We start from the raw sequence: 25,676 nt of genomic DNA, 5'->3' as shown, positions 1-25,676 counted from the left end.
CCCCTTCAATCTGTGAATTTAGGAATAGTAAATCTATACCAGCAAGTTACAAGAAACAAAAAGGTTATGTGTGCCGAGTTGTGCAATTTGTACAGTTCAGCTCTAAGCACAAAGCAGGTTATACATGTCCATAGCATAGACCAGCAGCAAAAGATGTCTGAATGTGGACCAGATACTCCCAGAAATCCTAACAGTATTAATTCAGGCTGTCTGCTCACAAAATAAGTAGCATCCACTGGGACTCTGCTCCAAACACTGTGAAAATTGCCTGGCACACTAATTTGAAAACCAGTGATGACAAGATGTTAATTATACATTCCCTTTTACCCAGTAAGAAAAAATCCAGGACATGCATGCCCCTACTGATGCTTGATGGCATACAATGTGTACAGCAGAAAGAAGTTGACTAAAGCAGCAGCAGAAGATACAAGCAAAGAGCAAAACAAATGAAAAAGACCTTCAACAGGGGAAAGTCCTCTTTTCCTATGCCTGTGACTTATGCTGGCTGCCCAACACCTCTAGAATATCCCAGCGGAACTGGCTTGGCTGGACCCAGGCCAAGACTACCTTACTTCAGGGTAGCAGACACACCAGTCTTGTCTGTCTTTCCCAGAATCATCTTGTATATATGAGGTCTACTTAATACATAACACAGGGTCACCTTAGAAACAAACCCAGACTTCCCCCTCCCGTTATAGGCCATGACAGAACATTGCCAGCTGCTTACATTTGTTCAAGAAGGGCATCATCCTATTTAGTCTAGCTTTTTTCAGAAGCCCATCTTGAGCACTTCAGCATAAGTATGCAGGAAAATATATTTAATGTGTGTATATTCAGAAAGAACTTGTTGCCCACAGGAAACTCCTCTGTGGTGGAACCTGTTTGATGCCTATTCTAAAATAAAGCAATTGTTTATATTAATAAGGATCAAAGGCGAAATGATGCCAAATGCACCACTAATATAGTATGTTTTCATGGGCTTCATAGGATATTTTTTTTATTGAGCTAGTCTAACCGCAATTTTTTGGCCAAATTCTCATTCTGGTTTCTTGCACCAAGGGGTGCCTGCTTGTAACGTGAACACTCTGCAAGCTTAGACTTGCAGTCATAAACTAAATTTCTAGGTTCACAAAAAACAACCAAAGTTTTATTAAAATAAGGACATAAGCATTTAAATAATCTTGTAATTTCTCCCATTATTAACATTTTCTGTGAAGAATTTCTCAAAATGAGAAGACTCCTTTTATTCTTTGCCAACTCAGTTATGCTAGTTTTTAGAAGTAATTTCTGATTGTCGTGACTGCTGTTTGTATTAATTAAGATGTGTTTCTTTCCATACATTACTTTGTGATTTATTTTTTCAAAAGGTCTGCAATTTGAATAGAAAATACAGTGGCACATCCATTGGCAGCATTGGAAGTAGGGCAGCATGCAGTGACATGCCATACCAGCACATCTTTTGTTTTGCAATTCTTGAGTTTTGAGGGGAGACTATCACCACAGCTGGGCAGAAGGTGCTTCACCTGGAAGTCTCTAAGACTACAAGACCCTAAGAAGTTTCAGCCCTTAAGTGAAATAGGATTAAGCCTATGCTTCAGCAAAGTTTTGTGATCCTATGGCTTCTGCTGCACAGAAAAGCAGGACCTTTTAAAATGCAAGGCTGCTGCTCTGCCTCCTCTGTCCTGCTGACTTTCAAGCTCCCTAGCACACCTACCACCCAGGTAGGAAGACAGTTCACAATTTGTGTGTTACACCTCAATTAGCAACAAACTATAAGCCTTTCTCAGCTTCCGAGGCCCAGTGTATGTCTTAGGCACGCTCCTGTTTGCATAGTTGCGTGAGCCTCTCTTGTGTGCCCTGGTTTCTGCATATGCTGGAACAAGTGCCAAATGCACATTAATTGCTTTCAGAATGCACTCTGGGTCAGCTGGGAGCTAACTATAAAGGCAGGATTTCCTACCTCCCAGCTTCCTAAAACCAGAAAGGGCTCTTTTTTTTTTTTTCAGATGAGGAATACTCTCTCTGAGAGCGATGGCTGTTTCTGGCCCCCACATTCCCCAATTAATACCCTTAAACCCAGATACTGCATTCACTTTGACCACTGACTATGTGATAGGAATAGTATCATTCTTAATATAACTGAATTTGTTCTTTCTAAGTACTTTAAACAGATTAAGAAGAACTGGTTCTGTACTTGGCTTACATGATCAAGAAGAGGAGAAAATGAAACACTTTCTGCTGTCCTAATGGTAGCATAGATATTATGCTCTGTGGTTAGAGAAATGAAAAAGAGGAGGGATAGAAGAATTTCATAATGTGAGGGAGTTTAAAGAGAGCATATGAGAAAAAGCCAGAAAGATGCTGTCAGAGTCACTGCTTTACTTTCCTATTGCTAAAGAATTTCCATGTAATGATGGGTGACACCGTCTATCCTAAAAGTTAATACTGAGTTATTGACATTTTTTTCCTCCAATAAGTGATAATGTAATAACCTCGGTGCATTCTTTCCCAGATTCTCAGAAAAAGCAGAGTAAGTGGACATTTGATTACTTGGAGGGATATCCTGGTATGTCTGTTGAAAGAAGCCTGAATAAGAGATTGGAGATTGAATGCTCCAAAGGGTTAGATAAATGTTATTGACGTTAATCCAATTTAGGCTTATTAAAGAAAAAAAAGATAACATATTTCTTATTTGTATTAAGGAAATGTCTTGTATAAGTAGATCAGTAAATAGCTCTGTGTTTCTTTATTAATGGATTTCATGTGTTTGTTTTCAGAGCATTTTGCTCAAAGCTTTAATTCCTCACAGGGCAGCAGTTTGCTCTCACTCTCTCTCTCTCTTGGAATTGCAAGGAGATGCTAGTGTCTGATATGGGCTCAAGTTGTTGACACTAGAGAGCTATGATTCCTAAATAACATAGTTTTACCTGGTGGCTGGAAATTGGACAACCTAACATATTTCCTGTGAGATTTGTAACTTGGTAGACAAAAAGGTGCCCAGTTGCAGCCTTTATGCTATGAAGAGGTGATCCACAGCATTACAGGCATATTGTGTCTAGAATATAATTGACCAGTTGAAATAATTTTGGAGGACAAATACATGCAAATATGCAATCATGCATTTAAGCAAAGTTTAAGTTAATGAAAAATATTCTGCACAAGAATATCACCTTCAAAACTTCTTAATAGGCCAATAGTTTGCTTATTATAAGCTGGATTTTCGCCATATGTGTGAACAAACGAGTACCAATTCTGTTCTTGGGCATGACAGTCAACAGCTTCACTGTCATTAACCATAGTGCTTCTGATCTGGTACAATCTCTCTTTCCTCCATTGCTCACCACCTGCTCACCATTCCAGCTTCTGTTCCCCTCTCTCATTTCAGTCATGTTACAACCCACGTTCTTATCTAGCCCTCAAAAATAACAGGGTCAATTTAAAAAATGAATTTTGTAGTTTTACGTATAGGAGTGAAATCGTATTTTGGAGCTGTATGGAAATACATGCTTTGGCTTTACTGGTCTGCTCAGCATGTGCTATATTACTTGGTTTCAAGTAACGAAACTAGCAAAGACTGTGTAGGTTTTTGTTTTGGTTTGGTTTTGTTTTGTTTTTTTCCTTTCTGTTCAGATTTGTGCTTAAGAAAAAAAAAATAAAAAGCCATAACACTTCAATTGACAGTGGAGAATTTGCCTACATCTGTCACTGACTGACTTTATTACTCCCAGAAACTATGGGTAATGGTAAGTAATGGGTACAGAAATAAGGTGTTAACCTGAGAAAAATATGAAAGGGGCATCTTGAAAACATGACTGTGATGTTCTAAAGTTTTGCTGCTTTATAGTTAAGGTAGAAATTTAAACAAGTATACCGATCCATTGTAATCTAGAGATGGAGACCCTTTGGCTTAGATTTGCACTGTGAAACCATGATTTGTATAACGTAGTTTTGTTCTCTCCTGTATGACTGGTCCTGGAATTTGTGAGGCTGTGTTCTGTTTTCACTTTAAAAAAATGTTTCCTCGAAGAGTACCTGGTCTTTAACATCAAATAACAGAAAATATCAAATGTCATGTACAAGCAAAATTCACCAAGAATCTTGCATCTCTGTTATTTCAAGAGAAACAGGTCTGTAAACACTACTCTCTTTTCAGTTATGATACTTTTCAGGATAATGTAAGTTGGATAAAAGATTACTCTTTCGACAGTATGTATTTGCCTTTTATCTGCATTAGGAACTAAATGTGACTACTTGGCATCATATCAGTAATTACTTGTTTTCACTTACGTTGCATGAATTATGTACACTTATCAGATGAAAATGCAGCCTTCTGCAGTGTCTGTAACACCTGGAAGCTTTGGTTTTGAGGCTGACTTCTCTGAAATGGGGTGGTTATGAATGTATGGTTAAATACTGCTCTTCAATGATTTCATGTTTGGCACATTGCGGGCAAGTCAGACAGAGCTTCCCCTTGCTGTCAAGTTCCTAGAGGCTGTCAAATTGTGCAGCTATGTGGTAGGGCTGAATGCAGTGACACCCATGTCATCCTCATGTGTTGAGATTTGACAGTTCTATGCCTTTCCCCAGACTGGCGTGTGAGGCATTCTGCTGCTCCTACAAGAATGCTGATTCATACGTAGGTTGTACATATAAATAGGCTGTAAATCCTTTCTGGCAAAAACGAATTTTAGCAGAGTTGAAGAATTCATCCTTTGTTGATAATGCTTTTACTAAAAGTTTATCTTAACAGTTCATTCAAATAATTCGCGTTGAACATGAAGAGTAAACCAAGAAAAATGTTTGCTGTTCACCCATGAAACAACGAATTTTAATTCAAAGTTCTCAGCAGATCCGGTTCTATTGGCTGTACTCCCTGTTCCCTGCACAAGGCTTTTGCACTCAAAAAATGGAAATGGCAATGTGCCATATACCACATATTCAAATTACACTGTTATAAAAGCAAGGGGAAAAGCACTTTGCAGTGCTTTCACTTATCATTCAGTGCCAGATGGCAGCTGTGGGATTGGAAAGGCTGTTGGTTAGTCTTTTGTATTTGGTCTTGGTTACTGAGTAATAAATAATGGGTCTATCTTCCCTGGCAGCTTTTATCCCAGGATCTTGAACTGTTTCAACTCTGCCTGTGGTTGGGAAGGGTTTAATTAAATAAGCCAGCTGCATCTGTTGTGAGCAGGGTTGTGTGATACTGTTTCTTTACATGACTGTGCTGATACCCACACAGGTGTTGATGCCAGTGAATGTGTGGAACGCTGCTTGAAGTCTTTACCCCAATCTGTTGATCGTAAAATGAAATGAAAAGGTAAAACTTCACTTGCCCTAGGAATTCAGACCCCAGCCTGTGTGAGGGGAGGGATTTTTTTAAAAATAGCTCAAAATCTTTAAACAGATGCCTTGGTATTTTAATCACATTCAAGAACTGCCTATACATCATCTTTCTGTCTTAATTCTTCATGCTATTGTAGCTGTAGGCTGTGATCATAATTAGGATTCTATTGTACTTACACAAACATGAGCAAGTGTTATTTCTTCTGTGAATGCCCAGTCTAAGACAACCATTAATTTGGGTCAGGAAGAGGGGGGAAATTTAAAAACATCTCCCTCTGCATTTATTTGTTAGAATCTTAACTGTTGATTTGGATACATTTTGGTGTAGTTACTGAGGTTTTTTAACTCTCACCTACCCTTTTTTTATCTGATTAATTTCTGTAGCTACTGTTCTTCTTGTTTCTTCTTCTCACAGAAAGGCAGCAAGTTTAAAATACTCTGTCACATCTTTAAAGATGCAGTAAGAATGAAGAGCAATTTTATTTTATAAAGCACAGATTTTCACAACACTTGACAAATGGTCTGCCTAAAGGCTTGAAGTGTTACTGCTGAATTCAGTGGCAGGGTTTTCATTATTTTCGTGTGTTCCAGAGCTGACCCTAAGTACCTAAGTACAGACAGTGGTGGGATAGGAAGGCGTGCATGGGCTCAAAAATCTTGTATAGTGAGAACAAGAGGTATGTGGGAGTACAGAGGTGATGACAGCAGTAGTACAAAGTTTTCTAACTTATCTAGGTGACTTCAGAATCATGATGCAGATTAATACCAGCTTGCTTCTGACATGTATGGCTACCACTGAAGCATATGCATGTTTCCATTTTCCAATCATATGCATATTGATTTAATTACCAAAAATTGTTGACCATGGTACACCTAAGAACCATATTGGTGTTTTTTCTTATCTGCATTGAGCAATAGGATATTCCTCACAAGTCACCGGGGAGATTGTGTTTTTTGAAAAGCAGTATGGAAAAAACCCACCTGTTAGGGAGCTCATGGATTGTGTTTCTACAAGCACAGACAAATGTGGAATAAACCTTTTCTGTAAGATGCCACTGGGCTGCCTGACTGTATGCTTACAGTTCTGAGACATACAGTGCTGGTATTTTCTGGCTTTTCTCCTTCATTGTGTAACATCTTTGTGTATATAAGTGTATATATATACGAAATCATGGAGTGTGTGTGTATGGAAAGAGATCAGAGACATTTGAGATTTTGTGTTGAAACAGCACTATATTCCATGCTGCACTGGGGTAAAAGGAGGTGATCAGTGATGCAGGCCAAGGGAGAAGTCCTTTTAATACTACATGTGATGGTGTCTATAACCTGCTATGTGGAAACAAAACCATAATGGAGTATCTCTGAGCTCTTTCAGTGCTGCCAGGTGATTGTGGGCATCCAGCCCGAAGCTGATGTGCACTCATAATAATTCTGGAATAACTGGGGCAAAATGGGAAACCTGAAGTAGTGTCTTCCTCTCTTCCCACAACTGGAAGCAAAATTATATTATATTCAGCTGTAAAGAAACTTATTTCTAAACTGTATAGGGATCAGAAAAGCTCTAAAGCATGTGTATAAGGAGATCATTGGAATATAAATATGGCTTAATAATGACAGTCAATTCATTGAAATCCTGCTTGGGTATATCAATAATTTGAAACTTGGAAGAGGAAGGATCATATATTCTATCTACTTCACTGGAAGCTTTGCTGACTTGAGCACTGCAGGGAGAAAAGACTTTCTCATAAAGAGTAGATACAATGATTTTGTAATAAATAGGACTGTGTTTACCTATCTGGAAAATGCATGCCTGCAAAGAACTTGGAAATAGAAAAGTTCAATTCTAAACATTGGTTTCCATGGTTCTGTGGAAATTGACCATAAAACTTGTATGACATGACCAAATAAAAATAGGTTTTTTTCCTAGCTTTTATATATTATTAGTATCTATGTAAAAGAGCTCCTATCTATATATAGATATGTTTGTATATATGATTAAAAAAAGATTATATTAGGAAAATTAGCCATGTTTCTCTACACATTTTCTGAGAAAGTTAAAAAAATATTATTATTGTTTGGTTTTATTTAGGTCTAGCTGTCTTTTCAAGAAGAGATACAATAACATAAAGAAGACTTGCTGTCTGCACTTTGTCTTTTCTGTGAAGATGTAAAATTGAACCAATTAGTCCTGTGGTAGGTTATTACTGGCAAAAAACAAACAAGAACAGTAAGCGTTGCAGAGTAAAAATAACATCTCTTGTTAAAGAAATGTTAGATGTTGCAGAAAGTGACTTTTGGAATCTGCATTCTCAGCATTTTCTTTTAGGCACAGAGATTTCAGTCTTGTTAGGTTTAGCACTTCTGTGGCCTGGAAATGACTGGAGAATTTTACAATGGTTTTGTTTACAAGAAATCTCTCAAGACACCAAGGTAACTACTCTAAAATTGCATTTATTCAGCTTATCATGTCAGAACAGGTCTATTCTGATGAACTTTTGGATTACTTTCAAGGAACATAAACCTGGCTGTTAACTGTTTTATTAAGATAAATGCATAAATATTAAAGTAGATATAAAAAATAAAATTATTCTTTTATTAATAGTAAATAAAGCAAACCATTGGAGTGAAAGCTTGCCTTTATCTGTTTGCTGGTACTGCTATCCAAGGGTCTGGCTGTTATTCTTTTACATCCCGAAACACTTGAATCATCCTCTTGGCTTGTTTAAGATGAACTGCTTCAATATTGCGGCTAATAGGCTGTAGCTGTTGTGGTCAGTCCTGTAACTATTGTTGGTTTATTTGCTAGTTTCAATAAACATTTCACTTAAAGGTCTTCCTTTCTTCCTTTCATAATATTTAAAAATAAAAAGACAAGCCGAGTTTGCAGCGATAATAAAATTTTAAAGGTTCTCTTCTTTCAGAAGTAATGAAGGTTCTAGGTGAAGGAAGCAAGCAAAAAGCAGGAGAGAAGAAAAACTGAAAACACTACAGAAGGGAGCTGTAGGATGAAGACATGTTAATGATTTTATTATTACTTTTATTGTGCTCAGACATAGCTCAAGACTGTGTTTGCTAGGGCAGGAAGTAAATTATTTGGTAGTATCTGCTAGCTGGTATAGTAAAACACTTATATAAAAATCATAATAAAACTAGGAAAATGGTATCCTGTCTGGCATCTGGCCTGGAAATAGGTTATACCTATCTGAATAGGCTGGAGTGGGGTGGCACACAGGACGTAACATGTGTGTGGGTGAGCCAGAATAAGCCATTTTTCAGCAGTGTGTAGCAGCAGTAATCTGTTGGACCAGACTAGTCTTGACCTCTGGAAAGCTGTATATAAACACTAGTGATGATCTTGGGGAAGAGAGAAGCAGCCTATTTTGATTGCAACTTCCTCTTGTTGAAAAGCTCCTTAGCCTTGATCTACCTTGAAGACTAAAAAGCATCAAATAACGGGGAGCCACCCATAGAGCACTGACTTATAGTATTATGCATCTAATATTTTTGACAAATGATTCATCGTCAGGTGTGTGTAGGGATTGAGAAATAGGGAAGAGCTGTAACTAACTATTGTAAAGCTGAAAACACCCATATTGGTTAAATTGTGCTCTTTATGAATGCAGCTGTGACTACTTTGTTTAGAAAAGGCAGCCAGAGAGAGAAAGATGTGAAGGGTAGTGCCTGCTGTCTTAGTGGCTTTGCAGCTTAAGCACAGGAATGGGTTATTTTTGATACTCAAAAAACTGCTTCTGCTTGCTTTAACAGTTGTAGGAACAAACCAAGAATACTGTTTTCCCTTTTGAGAAACTACACAAGTGATGATTTATTTCTCCCTTGCTTTCTGTTTCTGACTTTTGATTTTGCATTAACAGTGAATCCAGGCCTGTCACTGCCTGAAGAGGTGTTAATGCCACTGAACTGTTATCTAAAAGTGACAGTACTTTTTCCAGCTGTGCTACAAAAATAACCAGATAAACAGCAGTCCTTCTCTGGCAGTTCATAGAACAATTGAAGGCACCAGGATTGTAAGAGGACATTTGGAGTATCCATGCTCTAGACAGAGCAAGGAGTTCAAATACCCTGTGGTGGCAACTGTTCCCTCTGAGATAAGTGGCTGTCATCCTTCATGCCTGCAGCTTTGGATAAGCTTTTCTTGAATGCCTGTTGCTCCCCAGATGTTGTATTGGAAACTGGTACACAACTTTTAGATGTGGATTCTACCCAGGCAACCACAGGCCTGAAAGTCAGGAGTGTCAATGTGCCATTCCTGGGTATCAGGGTTTCTTAGTGTCAAAAGAAGATCTATAGTAAAGTCTGGTTTTGGTGAAGTGATCTGGGACAGCTTCCAAGTGGCTATTTAAAGCAAACAGTTTGTTAAGTACAGTCCTCAGTGAAGGTTTCATTGCATAGCATTTTGTCCATCTGTTCTGTGATGTTTCTGTGGGTTTTTAAAATTATTTTTATAATAGGAAAGAAGCTAAAATTACTTTAGAATTTGTTCCTATTCCTCGCTGCTTGTCTAAGGAGAAAAGTGAAGTGAAACTTCATTAATAGGGATTTCATGGATTGTCATGCTTTCTTTTCCAGTTAGCATCTGAAGAATTGGTTTGTTTGTTTGGGTTTTTTCTCATGTCTTCTTTCCAATCCTTACAATGTCAATTGAGAGCAAAGGTTTTATTATAAACATTTGCTGGGTAACCACAAAAATTAAAGAAACTGCTTGTATTTAGCAGCAAAGTCTATGTGCTGCTGCTGACAGTAATTGTAACTGTTTCAACTTGCTTTTATTTTTCATGCTTTTTTAGACAAAACCTTTGAACTTTGCTGGTATCTCTAAATGCCATACTGCATGCAAATGAAAGCTCCAGAAGAGCTGTTTTGCTATTCATCTTGTCTGCTGTGGGTATTTCTGGTTTATTTGTCCAGATAAGAGTTTCTGTGTTAAATATGTTTTGTGCTATGTAGAAAGTCAGGGAAAGGTGTTCTCATATTAAACACGAACGTAATCACTTGTGAGATGAAGACTTATAGGGGACTTTATTTCGCAAGTGCAAAGCAGTTTACTTTTATGTTTAGATTTCTCAGAGGCAAAGATAACAGGGTGTGATAGAACAGAATTCCTGTTTTTCCCCAGAACTGGAATGATGCTTCAGTGTATTGGTTGAGATATATTAACACAGATTGACTGGGGTATCTGGTGCTTTGTTTTGGGAGGAAAAGTGCTCTGCTTGAAAGGAATCCATGTCAAGATTTCATCTAGAGTCTGTGACCAAAAGAAGAACCACATGGGCATCCTCCAAGTCATAGCTGCATGTTGCAATCTTGCCTTATGTGTCTGTGATAGCAACGGAAGATAAACTGGGGAGTATCATAACTTACAGCTTGACTTGGAGATGACAATAGGCAGCCGGTTAGTGTAGTGTTGCTATACCGGGACATTAGGGGCCTGATTCAGTTGCATAAACATGGGTATCAGTGTGATGTGAAATGTCACAGAGAATGTTGTCCATTATCTAGCTGCTGATTCAAAAGGGGCATGGTTCTCCTAAATTTCCAGTGACTTATTTCCCAAGTCTGTGTAGATTATCTTGCACTTCATAGGATATCTCAAATAGCATGAGGTGCTTATGATGAGATGGCAAACTTGTGTCCCATAAGAAGCTGCAAGAAGTACTGCTCACCCAAGAGCGTTATTTGGATAAAATTAGTATGATTTCCATCCTGTGTTTCTTTTGCTTGAGTCCAGAAGAAGAAGACAAGTTATTGAGGGAAAAATGTAAGTGATAAACCTGCCAGGTAGGTGTCAATAAGTAGCATTCTCTGTTTTTTTTCCTGGATTTCTGCTTAAGTAAAGTAAACATGGGCTATTGTGGAAGTTTGCAATGGCCCTCAACAAAAATCGTTTTAGACACATCTGTCACCACAGTATTTTAATTCTTGGAACTCATATATAGAGATCCAGTGCTATTTTCCTCTTTAAAATGGCCAGTAACTAAATTATGCCTTAGAACCTCTCTTTCTCTCTTGAAGGCAGATCACAAAATTTTCTGCAGATCCTGACTTTGACTTCAGTTTTTCCTTTCCATAAGTCAGTTATCCATTTTAGTAGTTATTAATCCTTAACTTTTGAACTTTTTTTGGACTTAACAAGCAGGAATAATACTTTTTTTCCTGAAGTACTTTATTCTTCTCTCCTCATGAAAACAGTATAATGGTGCAGTCCCTCTTCAGTGAATTACACCAGTTACAAGATCAATCTTTGAAATTGGCCTCTGCAAACTATTCTCAGCCAATAGAACTGTTTTGTGAAGGAGTGGTTCTTTTAAGCATTTATTTTTATTTGGGCAGGTTAGGGTCTTGACTTTCCTGGCAACAGAAATAACGCAATGTTAAATTGATTTCTGTAATGTGCTTTTGGCATAACTTACAGAACTTGTTTTTATTGAATTTTCTAGCTTTGTGTAGATTCATATTCAAATTGTTGGCTGTAGATTTGCCCTGATTTACTAGATTATGCATGTGTCTAGATCAGATACTTTTTTCCAATATAGGTACTAACAGACACAGATCACACCATCTCTCAATTTGTTGTTTTCAGTGAGGTAAACAGATTAGGGTCCTTATGTTTCTTAGAAAGGATTTTTGTATGTCTCTTTTTATTTCTGCCTTTTTTTTTTTTCCTGTTTCTATGACAGCCTTTGCAATATAGCAGGATGAAATGAAAAAGAAGTATGCTGAGACAGTGAAGAGAGGGAAGGGCTAGAAGCACAGGCAGTGTCTAAATTCATGGAATAAGAATTCCAGGAAAATGTGAGTTTTGTTGTATCTGAGCTATTACTTCAATTCTGAAATTAAATAATGTTGGTGTGGAATTACACTATTTTCACATCATTGTTCTGTACCTTTGGGAGATTTATGGACCTGTTGAGCTTGGCCAGTTTGCACATCATCCTCACTTAGTTGTTGTTTCATTCTAGAATCAATATTAAAATATGGTGCTTAAAAATGTTGCTCTGCCAGGTGTGGAAAATGTTGTATGATAGAAGCAGCTGACAATCCTGAAAGTAACGACTCCAAGAGTTTTATGCTGTTTGTCTTAGACCATATCTGCTGCTTGTCTTGACAAACTCTATTTGAGTGTGACACTAAATTACAGTTGTATTCAGTCTTGCAGTGTTCACTAAGAGACTTTGGATTGTGTTTGGAGTTGTGGAAGGAAGAGAAAACAGTTTTTTTCAGGTGCTTCTTACGTTTCCTGACCCTGTGCCAGCCAGAATGACATGAACTGAGAGATGCAGGCCCTGCTAAGATGAAGCGGGCAAAGCTCGCTTTGATGAGTGGTGTCTCAGGTAGGGAGGGTCCATGCTGATGCTGGTAAACTGCCACACGTAGTATGCATACTTCCGTTCTTGCGCAGCATTTGAGAGCGTTGCAACAGTTCCTTAGGCATCGAGTGCAGAAAGCAGGGGTGGAGGAGAGAATTTTTATGCACTTTGAGAACACGCTTTCCATATACAGTGCACTGGGTAATTAACATACCTATCTTACTGTATTTTGCTGTGAGTGAATTTTCTGTGAATCAAATGAAGATCTAGCTGTTCTACTTCATTTTAATTTGCAGGCAGTGCTAGAGTCCTCAGTGTTAGTTTCTGTCTTTATGAACTGCAGTCTTCATAACTGCCAAGTTTAAGCAAAACCCTTATGACTTATTTCTTGGGTCAGGACTGAGATAAAATATTCAAAAATGCTTTTTCTTTGTGATCATTCTGCTCCCAGAGTGGAACAAAGTATTCAGAAGAAATACCTGGGGGAACCAAATGCATGGGGGCAGTCAACCCAGTTGCATTAAAATAGATGTATCATGTACTGCTATTGCTGACATTCTACAATCCCTGTATTATTTGGAGCTGTTAGGCTTCCTCATGGGAGCAGAGACTTGTTCATATGAAAGAAATGTGGAATCAGGACTTAGCAATTGCAAACCATCACCTGCTGAGCTTGAGAAAAAGTGGATGGGTTGTTATCCAATAGTTAATTTTAAGAAAATAAAACAACTTGCAAAAAAGTAATGTGTGGAGAGCTTTTGTAGTTACTCAGGAAGCAGAGTTCAGTAACAGAGGAGGTTTAGCTACCTGTCAGCAGGGTGCTGAACTCAATATATTTCCCCAAATCTAGACATTCATTTTTTTCCTGTCTCAGTAAGTGTGTGCAACTTTGAATACAGCAGTGTTTAGCCAATAAAATTATTTGGCCCAACTCTTCTAAGTCCTACCTTAGGGAACATATTATTGCTGTGGTAACATGATTGCAGCTTTTACTGTTAGTTAAGCTCAAGATAGAAATTATATTCTTTCAAACATATATTTGGAGCAGAACTTATTAAAATAATCACTATTTATTCTGCAGATAATATCTTCAGACAGGCTGGACACCATCTGTCACAGTCTGATTTAATTTTATGGTTGTAGAAAAGTGAACTGACAGTAGAAATTTTCACAGAAGTCAGCTGGAAGTATGTCATGGTTTTCAGGAAAACCTGTGATATATTGTAAATGGTGGTTGTGTATTCATGTTATGTAAAAGGAGAAAGTACTCATTTGGGGGATGTGTTGATTTCTGTTTGCATCCTGAAACAAGTTTTAGTTCTGTTTAGTGCTCTATTGTACTGGAATAATTTATAATTGAATCCTTGATACATGCCTTATGTATCTCTGCAGGGAAAACTGAGCATGAAATCATTTGCTCTGGAAGAATTATTGAATACAGGAAATGGCAGTTTTTAAAATTAAATAAGACTGGAGCAGGTTTTGCATTTACCTTCAGTTGGTGATTTAAAATTACAGTTGTTTTCTTTTCCATAGTGAACATTCAGTTTATGGCACCTTTTAGCATTTTATGTAGTGTTTTATGTTATTAGGATAATAAAACACTTGTGACAAATTTATTCAAAATTAAATTAGTGCATTTTAGGATATATTTATTTGCTAGAGTGCATAAAGCTCTTGACAGTAGACAGACCACTGAGGGTGTTTCAAAACTAGCATTAGTATTGTGTGCTGAAATCACTTTCTTGATATGTGTGTCATCGAATAAGTAAGTACTAAAGCTGCAGATGAAGTAGTTTCATGAGCAGTAAGAAGGTCCCATTTCTCTAACAGTTGTATGTATTAAGCTCATTCTCTTTGTTGAAGCAAGCACTTAGCAGTCCAGTCTTTCACATCTAATTCGCTGTCTAATGAAGTACTTGTGCATCTTTCTATTTGATATATTTATGGCCTTTGGATCAGGATTTCCTTTTTCTAATTAGGATGAATGCAAATGCTTGAACCCTTCTAATTGATGTATTCATATGCATGCGTGCATGTGTATATTGCTCCTGTGTTTATGACTATCTTATTGCTGCTTAATGTATATCTGCTAAGATTTGTTTTCCCTTATACAAGACCTTGATTTAGAAATGTATGGGTAATGAATAGCCCTCTTGAAGAGACTTCTTTTTTTCAGAAACCACTCCTTTCCTCTACCACATATAAACCAAGTTTTCAATTTCTAAAGCATACATTTCTGTAAAAAAAATACCAGAGTAGTTTTCTGCTTTTGCAGTTGTCTGACAAGCAGCTGATCAGTATAACCCCTTAGGTTACTGTTAATCAGTCTGTCTTTTGTGAATTCTTATGATTCATCTGTTATGCTGATTCACTGTCTCTTTTGCTTAAAAGCCTTCTTGTAAAAAAACAAATCAAGGGAACTTGTTCAACAGCCATGGCCTGGCTTGTGATACTATTGCCTGTTCTCAGCTACCAGACTTTGTCTCCAGTTATACCTTATAGTTGCAGCAGCTCTGTATCCATCAGGCCACATGAAGTTACTGTTTAGATTGCGCTTTTCAACAGCAGAGTTAACCAGAAAGCAGTCAGTCATAGTTATTTCCCTGGTTCAGTTCTGTTACATTCGTCCGTCTGATAACAAAGTTAAAGAAATCTTTAGATTGCAATGTATTCTTCATGGTAAGGTAGTGAAGATGTAGAAGAAAGGGGGGTGAAAGAGGGGTGATAGGAGTATGTGCAGCTTTCTCAATTTTTCCAAGCGACTCTCTCAGCCATTAGCGTAATAGTCGTGGAAAATGTAATAACTTTAAAGGTCTTTTGATGGAGATGAGAACAACATCCAAGATAACTTTTCATTTTGCCTGAAACGAAGTCTAGGTCAACCTTCTTCAGTAATTATTCTTGAGAATAAAATCAATAAAGGCATTGAAAAATTTTAGGTTTTCTTAAAACTGCCTAAGTTCAGTACAGCAGATGGTTGTATTGAAGGCAAATGTGAGCTGCAAAAAAAAAAAAATAGTTTCATATATTGAGTCCTCAAGCTTGAGAAATAACTTTGGAACAAAGGAACTCTGAGATTTGATGGGCACTTGGATTTGATGGGCATTTGATTACATGAGGCTGGAATCAGAAAACTTTGGCTGAAAGTGATGTTGAGAAAATACTCTCAGCTTTAGCACTGAGTTGGATGAAGATACTTCTTCACTAGCATTTAGTTTTAGTAGCCTTAATGTTTACCATCCAGAAGAATATGACCTTTGTAAGGCAGATAGAGCTGAATGGCATGTGTAACAGCTCCTAAACAATGACCCAGTGCGTTAAACTATTGCTAGTTTCAGGGTACTTTAATATGCTGGACTGTGAAATGGGAGTTGCTACATTCATCTTTCTTTTTTTTTGTGTGTAAATGCAGGACTGAGCATGTTCTCCGAACCTCAGTGCTCCCAGTTCTCATGAAAATCAAGGGCAGAGGGGACGTACAGTCTACTGTTCATCTCCTGGGCTACAAAATGTATGTACCTTTTTTGGAATTCACATTTAAAGGAAAACAAGATGAAGTTTTGTACTAAAAATGACCAACAATGAGTGATTTAGAGGCACAAAGTAGGGATACAAGAGCTTGGCTGAGTGAATTTAATTAGCTCATGGTGACCTTTGTAGCTGTATTCATGTTGTCAAAATCTGCTTCAGTCCAGTTCGTCTTAAATTTAGATCGTACCTGCTTATAGGTTTGCCTATCATGGACAGCATATCTGCCTCCCAGTTAAGAGTGGGCACCTATTCTGGGAAATGGGTGCCTAAAATTATTTATTTATTTACTTTATTTGTGTCTGGCCATTACAGTGCTTATCTGAGGCCTGATTCCAGGCTGGAATGCACTTTATGACCTTTTGGTATATCTTGCCCCAGACAGTAAGCCATCTCAGCAGGACACCAGAAAAAGTGAATTGTAATCATTTAAGACAATGTGGAGTGAAATGCTGGTTTAGCAGCTGAGCTTGAGGAAGCAGCATCCCTTCATTAGAAAAAGCCACATCTGAAAAGGTGCTATTTCCCATTCGATCTGTTTTCTCAAGAACGATTATCCTAATTACACTCCAAAGCCTCTGCAAGAGCTTAGGCTCTTTTGTTTCCTCTCCCTTCCCCCAGTCCCAGTCACCCAGTTGTGTAAAATGCTACCACTCCTTGCCCCTTCTGCACCAATCTGTTTGTCAGTTAATGCTTTCCAAAGGTATTCTCCGTTTTACTGACTCACACAACAGCTTATTGGGGGGGTTTGTTTGTTTGTTTGGGTTTTACAAGAAAAGTATTTTTTAAGAATTATCTTGAACTTTTTTAGGTAATACAGATAAAATACGTGTATGTGTATGGACTTATTTTAAGAAGAAAGATCCCCCATCTCTCCAGAATAGTAATAAACCCAAATATGTATGTGTAAGTTTACAAGGCTAGGCTGGATGGGGCTTTGAGCAACCTGGCCTAGTGGAAGGTGTCCCTGCCCATGGCAGGGGGTTGGAACTGGACGATCTTTAAGGTCTCTTCTAAGACTCACCATTCTATATAAATTTACATATGGTTGCTGTAGTGGAGACTTTCACCAAATAAGCATAAATCTTTAATAGGTTTTTGCAATACACAGACACCCCAAAGAAGAGGTTGATGTAGACTTCGCTCAAAGATGTAATTTCATTCTGGTGTTTTGCTAGCAATAGTGTATTTCTAGTATCCTTTTGAAGGAGACTGTGAGCACAAAAGCAATAATTTTTCAGGGCATTCTCTTGTGTTATTCTTTAGGATTTGGAAGGGATGAAACCTTTCTTGGGGTGAAAGGAGGCTCATTGGAGGGAGCAGTTACCCAGCCTGAATTAGGTAATGATAGAGTTCCAGCTCATACAGGACTGTTTGGCTCTGGCTGTAGTAAAGCCTGTGGTATATTCAGGCCACTGACAGGAAAGCTGCAGCAAGTTCCTTGGAGCTCTTCTTGACCAATGTATTTGATATTCTGAATTAAATGGTTTGTGTTTCAAAGAAGATAAGTACTCCAGGAAGTTTGAATTTCACTATAAATATTTCTAGCTAGCTCTTATCCCAGAATAAATCTCATGGAAATCTAGTTCAGTGTTGGAGCTTTCTAGTGTATTTTCTTTGCTGTTTAATGTAGAAGAGGGGAGACATCCTTCAGTTTGATGTGTTCAGAAGAAATGTCATCAACATAACTTTTCAACTTTGAGGGCACCAGAAATCATCACCAACTCTGCTGGTTCTGTGAGCTCTAAATGCAATAGTACCTCTGTATAATGGGACTTTTTGAAGGTGGCAAGTTTTAGTATGGGGATTTGGAGCATTCTAGTAGTAGGCACAACATACTGCTAATGGGGAAATCTCTAGTGGCTCCTTGGGCTTCAAAGGGACTCTGTTCTTAGAGTTGCATTGCTTGTTTGTGTGAGGAATAGCTGTGTTCAATAGCTGTGAAGGAGATGTGTTGTGATTTATTTATTCATTTATTTACACACACACCCCACTGTCCATCTCTTGCAGAAACTTAAATGAATTTGAAACATTTAGATTTTTCTATTTAGGGTGATGGGCATTTGTGCTTTTGTATAGCAGCCAATGTAAACAAAGGAGCATATCTACACTGCTATTACTACCTCTTCTCTGTACTGACTAGCTCCCTGATGCTGCAAATGTCCGAGCCGCTGCTGTTGGTGAGTGCTACAGAAGACTATTCAGCTCCCCTTTGCAGTCTGCTGTATCCCCTGATTCACCAGGACATACTGTAGCTGTGGCTGCAGATTAGACTTTTCTCTCCCTCCCCCTGTGAGACCTCTGTGTGCTTTGACGTCATGTGTGCTCCTTTCAGTTGCCATAGCAGCCCCATTCCCCAAGCTCTCTGCCTGTCTCCTCTGGTAGATTCCACAATGGTACAGCCAGCATCACGCTGCACAATGGTTTCCAGGCAGTGAAAGAGCGTGATTCAGCAAGCCACTCTTTTTTTTTTTCCCCCCCTTTTTTTTTTTTCCTTCCTTTATTTCATTATTATCAGACATTTTGCCTCCCCTTTTTCTGTTCTGCTCTACCCTTTCCCCCAGGCATTCATTTAGTTCTTTAAATGAAAACAGTGATTTACCTTGAATCCAACTGCCCATCTTCTTTTTTTTTATTATTATTATTATTATCATCATAAATAACCCATTTTTTCCTTGCCACTGTTTGGAATGTGATTTTAAAAATACCACCTACAGTCGCAGTTTGGGGGAAAGGTTTCTGGACGAGGAAAATAGCTCGCAAGCACGGAATGGTAGGTGGTTGATGCTAATATTCTATGACTAACTGCTTTCGCAGGGTGGGGTGATGAATATTGATTGCTGTTTAAAAAAAAATGGGGGAGAGGGAGCGACAGACAGGTTAATGAAGTAAACTGAGGAAACAAGAAGGCTGCAGCTGTGTATTTTGTGGCCAGAGAACCATCATTTCCCTGCATTCGGGTGTGTATGAGCTTTTCTGTTTGGGTGCTGTAGGTGAGATGGTTGTGAGAGCAGTGCAGAGGGACATCATGAAAAGGAGTGCGATGGTGCTTTAACAGCTGGCTCATGTAAACAGTAGCGTTTACTCAGCCTCATCACCTCTAACACTGCTTGGGGGCTTTGGGGGGAAGGAAGTGTGTTGGTTTGCAATTCAGTAGAAATGAGCACCTTATGTGGATTATATTATCCATATGGAGCCATGTAAAATTAGAATTTATAAAAATAAAAAGAAAGGATAATGATAAACAAGTAGAAGATCCAGAGAATAGAAGTCTTGGCCTTCTACACACAGAAAACCAGCACTCTGTGTGTGCGTGTGTGTGTGTGTGTGTGCGTGTGTGTGTGTGTGTGTGTGTGTGTGTGTGTGTGTGTGTGTGTGTAGAAGCCTTTGACAAACCTTGCTGGATGTGGGGGTGGGGGTTGTTTTTAGGAAAGTGATCTTTTAAGGTAATCATCACTCTTCTGCTTTACTCTGTGATCCGAGTGAACAACTCAGCCCACTAGGTCTTACAGAACCACCAAGAGCTTTTAGGAGTGTTTACAGCATGGTATAGGCCATTTATTTTGCAGAAGAGAATTAACAATGTGTAGATGCTGCAGTGAAATCAATGTTGCTTTGCAGGGAAATTCTCAGGCAGAAAAGCTATTGCTACAGGAAGAAATGTTGGGGTCTTTTACTGCAGAGAGACCTTATTAGAAATAATACACATTTGACTTTGATAATTAAGTGTTACAGCGTTGTTTAATAAGCAGGTGGTGCTTACAGCGAACCATGATGGGTATGTTTCACACCATTTGTGTACTGAGTGATTGTAAGCTTGTTTACATGGGTTCTTTTTGCTGCATAGCTTCATGATACCCCCATTGCAGCCTTCCCATCCTCTGATATGTTCACTGTGAGTTTTGCAGGACCCTTGTTTAAAGACAAAATCAACACTATATAAAAACACAGACTTTGAAGAAAATGATGGCATAGAGTTGAATTTGTTTTGAAGAAAAGCAAATAAGTATATTTTAAATGCTCAGGAGAAGCCTGAAATCAGATTGCTAGAGGACGCAGAGCTTCTCATGCAAGGCCAGCTTCAGGAAAAGGGAAAGGCTAAGATAGAATAAGATGGTGCTGGTATTGCACAGAGCTGTTTATCTTTGCTTACATATAAGCTACCTTTGGTTCCTGTGCCTTGGGGAAAGTGGAGTGCACCATACCGCCGGGTTTTAACCCTCTTTCAGAACACTTCTCTGTAGTCACCAGCTGGAAACACTTTGAAGTAGTATTTTCTTCTGTGATCCTGCTGCTGTGTGCTCACTTTACCTGTTAAGAAAGGTGGTACAGAAATACCTTTTCAATTGGCTCAGCTAATGGCTTTCTCTTTCAGAGATGTAGATGTGAATGACAAAGGTGATTTGACCTCAGTCATTAAATAATATTCTTCCTCTCTGGCTCTGAGTAACCTGCACTCTTGCACATTGCTCTCTCCTGCTGTTTCAGAGTGCCCATAATTTTTCAGGGTCCTGTTGGAATTTCAATATTTTAATTTTTTTTTTTTTTTTTTTGAGGAGTGTTAGGATTACGGGGCAAAAATTGCTTAACATGAAAAATAAGTTGCCTTCTGCTGCCTGTCTGCTTGTTTGGTATTATAAAATGTCCTCCTTATTGTTAGAAATACGTGTATGCACCAAAGGGGCTTTTTATGAGCAGACCTTGAGGATGAGTGTTTTATTGTAGGTTGTTGTGGTTTTGGTTTTGGGGAGTGGGGGAGAGGGTTGGTTGGTTGGTTGGGGTTTTTTTCCTCTCTGTCAATGGTTGGCATGTTTGCAGCCATTATTTAGAGATTTAATACTACTAGATCAGTAATTATAAGACAAAATATCTTCCAGCAGTGTTACAGTACCACATTTGGCTTGTGAAAGCAAAAGGAAAGCTAACAAAATTTTCCTACTACTGCACTGGGGAATGTCAATAAAGCTCACTTGTAGTTTGCAGCCCATTGCAAAACTCATGCAATTTAAGAGAGCTCTAACACAGGCCCTAAGGAGATAGTTTTAGCATTGCTTCTGCAAGCAACATTGTAGTCTTATTTAGATTTGAAAGGCAGAAAAGCTGCATTTATAGAAAGGTCCACAGATTTAAAATTGCTTCTCTCTTATAAACTGTTATTAAGTAGAAGCTACCCAGTTCTTTGGGCAATTCCCGAATCATGGAATATATCACCAGCTTGATAAATTGTCAAAACAAATAAGGTGGTATTTTGGTTTTGTTGTTGTTTGGTTTTGTTTTTTTTTATGGCAAGCATTCTATACCCATAGCCTTTCCCATGCCATCGGTTATATTTTGAGCTTATTATAGCACTGCTAGAAATTATAATATCGAAACCTAGTGATTGAAGTATTACCATAGTTGCTGCTCTGTTACGTCATCAAGAGAAAAGAGACATTTCGTTGGACCACGATACTGATTATAACTATAACCTGGCTTTCATTGCTTATCTTCTGCTACCCAATTCTGTAATTCTTGCATGCTTACTGTTTTGAGGGCTGCTTGCAAAAAAAAATGAATTCTCATAAAAGGACACCAGTTAAAAGAAAAAATGCTGCATTTACTGCGGCTTCTTCTTAATTTCCTTCTTGCAAAACCTTCTGTGGAGACAGACATAAGAAAAACAGTCACGGAAACAAAAGATCTTTTGTATTCAAGTAACCATCTAAAGTCAGTTGTCTAAAACTGAAAGTAACATATAGCTCTACTGTGAAATATCAGGTATTACGGCTATGTTTCCTTTCTCTGATGCTGGGACAGTGAGATTAGAGATCAAAAGCAGTACAGGGACAGAGTTTAATAGTCCCCTGTTCACTGTCTGCAAAAATTACACAGCTTTCCTTGAGTAGCTATACTGTATTTTAGCCTGCTACCTATAGCTTTGTTAGGAAGCTTTATAATCAGTCTTGGCTATTTTATTAGAAGAGAAGGACAGGAAGTCCCAGTACTTTCCAGTTATATGTGTTATAGAGATTTTAAAAGAAGGATTTGGCACATGAACTCACTAGTGGCACTGGAATGTTCTCTTCAGCTTCATCTGTATAGAAAGGATGTGAAGTCGTGATTTTTTGTGAATCTTACGGTATCTCTGACTATGCCTGAACACAGTCAGAACCCCTTTTAAGGCAAAAAAGAGAAAGAACAGTTGTATTTTTAGTCTTCCAGGTTCTTTCTCCTGCCTAAGGAAAAGAAGAGGTTGACAGCAAGAGTGCAGACCCTTGCTCACATCACAGTGATGACATAGGAAATTTTGGGTGTTACAGTCTCACAAGATTACTGTCAGCTTTTAACATTGTAATAAACAGTAAGAGTTGGAGGTCCAGAAGAGCCTTCTAGTCAAGTCAATAACTGCTTCACCAACATTCTACACTAAGAGGTCAGATAACCTAGGAAATTAAGAATTGCTATTTGAAGTGACACTTCAGAGAGATTGAGTATGTGCAACTCTTGTTCCAGTGAAATGTACTGGGCCCTTTTTGGTTAAGCAAGTGTTTTCTCATAAGGATTTTTAATCCTCTATCCTTAGTAAAATGTTTAGGATTCTTCTGAACTATTTGAAAATATATTGTGAAAGAGTGATAAGAAAATGTTGCCCAAATGTTTCACTTAATGATAGTCACTTAATTTTGTTCAGTGGTTACAGAGAGTGCTAGTGCTTGACTATTTCTCCTCTTGTTTGCTGTCTTAATATCACAACAGTTGCTTTCTACATTTCTTGAGGTTGTCTATAATTTTCTCAATTGCAAGCACTTTGTTAATTGAAAGTGTTTTGTCACTTATTTTGATGTTTGTTTTTAAAAGTATGATAATTTGGTGAACAACAGTAATTTACAGGCCTTTTCTTTTACCTATATGTGTCCATATTACACAGTTTTTAAAGCTGTTCATAATGTCACAATTCAAATTTAATTTCAATCCCTAGGTACTAGTGAAAGATGACAGTGTACAAACCTCAGCTTGTTACAGTGAAAGGTTATGCTCTTCCTCATTTCACAGAAAATTTTGAAGGCCTAACATGAGAAAGATAGGATAGAAACAGAAAATAACTATTTTAGAACAGTGTTATGATTTTTGGTACCATCTGTTAAAATTTGTATAGTCTTGAACATGAGCTCTTGAGCGCAAGAATCTGCCCACCTTAATTTGTACCTTCCTCTCCCCCTCCCCCTTTTTTTTTTTGGTGGGGAGGGGATATGACTGTGACCTTTCTCTCCCATTTAAATAACATTTTATTCTGCACTATTTTCTATCTCTAGCCTTTCTTCTCTGCACAGCAGAAGGGAAAATATGGCACAGATATTGCCTGTAACTGGATGCATTATGGTATTATCAGAGGAAAATATTGTCTTTGTTACATGATGTTCAAATACTTACATTCTGGTTTAGCTTCGTTTGTGCACTCTCTCTGTTTCTGTCAGACCTGAAAAATAAGCCCCAAATGTTTCTTTCTCTTTTTTTTTTTTTTTGTGCTTAGGGCTAGTATTAGAAACCTGTACCAGCAGCAGGCCAGGCTCAAGTATCAGTTATGGCAACCCATGCATGAAGTTGATGCCTTTGAACCATTTCCTATAGATGAGACATAGCACATGCTGTGGTGAGTCAACAGTGTATTATTTTATTAAATCCAACTACTTGGCAAAAAAAAAAAAAAAAAAGCAAAAAAAAAAGCTAAATGATGCCAAAGTGCATGGTGGTGGTTTGGGGTTTATTTCTTGTTGTTTTCTTTGTGAGCTTTTTTGAGGGGAGGAAGGTTAAAACTACAACTTCTGCTAATTTTTAGTACATATGAGCCTAATGCTGTCTTTTAAATGTCTTTTTAAAGTGTATAATTTCTGCATTGTACATGTGATCATCAGGTGGAGCACATTGGGAATAGGATTGTGCTGAAAGTGTGAGGATAAAAAATGATTTTTAAAAACTCCTACATACACACATTCTTGGCTTGATATATCCACTATTTTACACCAAATTTTGTTAACTACAAAATATTTTGCATCTCTTTGATTTGGGGTGGGGGAGAGGAAAGGTGGGTTTTTTTCCTATTTGATATGACTAAAGAAGACTTTGAGGAATCATGACAGAATTTTCTGACATATAACTCTATTCTTTGACAGGAAAATAGATTGTAAGAATAGTGTTTAAAAGGAAATAGCCTTTTTAAAATACTCTTTGGCTTTATCTGTAAGTCTGCTAATAATTTTGCAACCTCTTTCTTACATAGTAAGTAATTTTGATCCCCATAATTTCTTTTAGATGATCTCCTTTGGGAGATGAGGAATTGTTTTTAACTGTCCCATGTAATCACAAGAGAATTATTGTGAGATCTTGTAATGATTGAAGGTAACAAATTTTCTCTTCAAAACAAGCTTATATTACTTTTTTCCCCCTCTGATACCAGGTGGACGTTTGTCAGTTGCAGTCACCATAACCAGCCAACAGATTCAAAAAGAAGCCACAGCTGTAGACTTCAAGTAGATCTTGTGTGATTTGACCTTTACTGGTGGCCAGTGTCAAAACTTATGCCTGATGCTATTACACAAATAAGGTGTAGAGCTACACCACTAGAATGTTATTGGTAGATCAGGCAGAGATGGAAACACGTAGTACATAATGACTGGTGGGCATTAGTGATATGTGACTAATACAACAGTAATGAAATGAGTGCTCTGATGGCATGTTACTTTCATCCTTGGTAGAGCTGCTGAAAAAATGGAACAGGTGTCAGTTAAATGAATTTGACTTTACTCCAGAGTGAAATGAGAGAGAAAGTAGCAGAAAGCAGTACCTGCTAGTCCATTGAAATAATCTGTGCTCTCTTGAAACCTAAGGGGTGTTTCCCAAGAGGAGAAACCAAACCCTGGACATTAATAGTGATTTGTGTCATGAAGAGTGGATGCAAAAATCTATGTAGAACTTAAAAAACGTCCCTGCTATGTATTACTGCTATGATATTTTTAATGTCTTACGGCTTTCAGGGCCTATTGTGTTTGTCCTAAGGCAGTTCTTGTTAGCAAGACAGCCTTCATCTTTTTTAATACTTAGTTTAATATGGACTCTAAAAACCGTATGAATATATAACCTTTTTTTTCCCCAAATTTTATTTCTGTGCTTAAAAGCATATAGATAACCTACTTGTTGTAGATAATGGAAGTTTAAAATAAACTGGAAACAGCAAAATGTTCAGGATTTATGATAGTTGGTAATATTGTAAAAAGAAAGGATTTTGTTAATATGTCCATAATGGACAGTAGCTGAAGAGAAATTACATGGAATTTTTATGACTTTTTTTTACATGTTAATATGATTAGTCCATAGTTATAGCAGTTCAGTTCCTGTCACCATTAGCATTTTGAAAATTGCTGTACATGTAGAATATTTTTTTAAGAAGTTGGGTGACAATAATCTCCAATCTTAGCAATTTTACATTTAGAAATACATGCA

General features: G+C 37.8%; 1 protein-coding gene across 6 annotated transcripts in view; it reads left to right on the top strand.

The window, feature by feature from the left end:
- The first annotated feature begins 18,555 nt into the window (after window positions 1-18,555).
- LOC130607844 (mitogen-activated protein kinase 10) overlaps window positions 18,556-25,676 on the top strand; it is a 148,532-nt gene continuing 141,411 nt past the window's right edge. For 3 of the 6 annotated variants that reach the window (XM_057425315.1, XM_057425312.1, XM_057425318.1), the window contains exons 1-2: window positions 18,560-18,972; window positions 23,710-23,829. The gene's annotated coding sequence lies outside the window, so the exon portion shown is untranslated. Of the gene's footprint in view, window positions 18,973-23,709; window positions 23,830-25,676 lie in introns of all 6 variants that reach the window. The other 3 variants (XM_057425313.1, XM_057425316.1, XM_057425314.1) reach the window with 3 other exon arrangements.

Source organism: Pezoporus wallicus, unplaced genomic scaffold (genome assembly GCF_028554395.1).
Source record: "Pezoporus wallicus isolate ANWC-B61680 ecotype Strahan unplaced genomic scaffold, APGP_CSIRO_Pwel_v1 contig_7853, whole genome shotgun sequence".
Taxonomy (NCBI): Eukaryota; Metazoa; Chordata; class Aves; order Psittaciformes; family Psittacidae; genus Pezoporus; species Pezoporus wallicus.
Note: the sequence above shows the minus strand (reverse complement) of the source record. Positions and strands in the feature narration are given on the sequence as shown.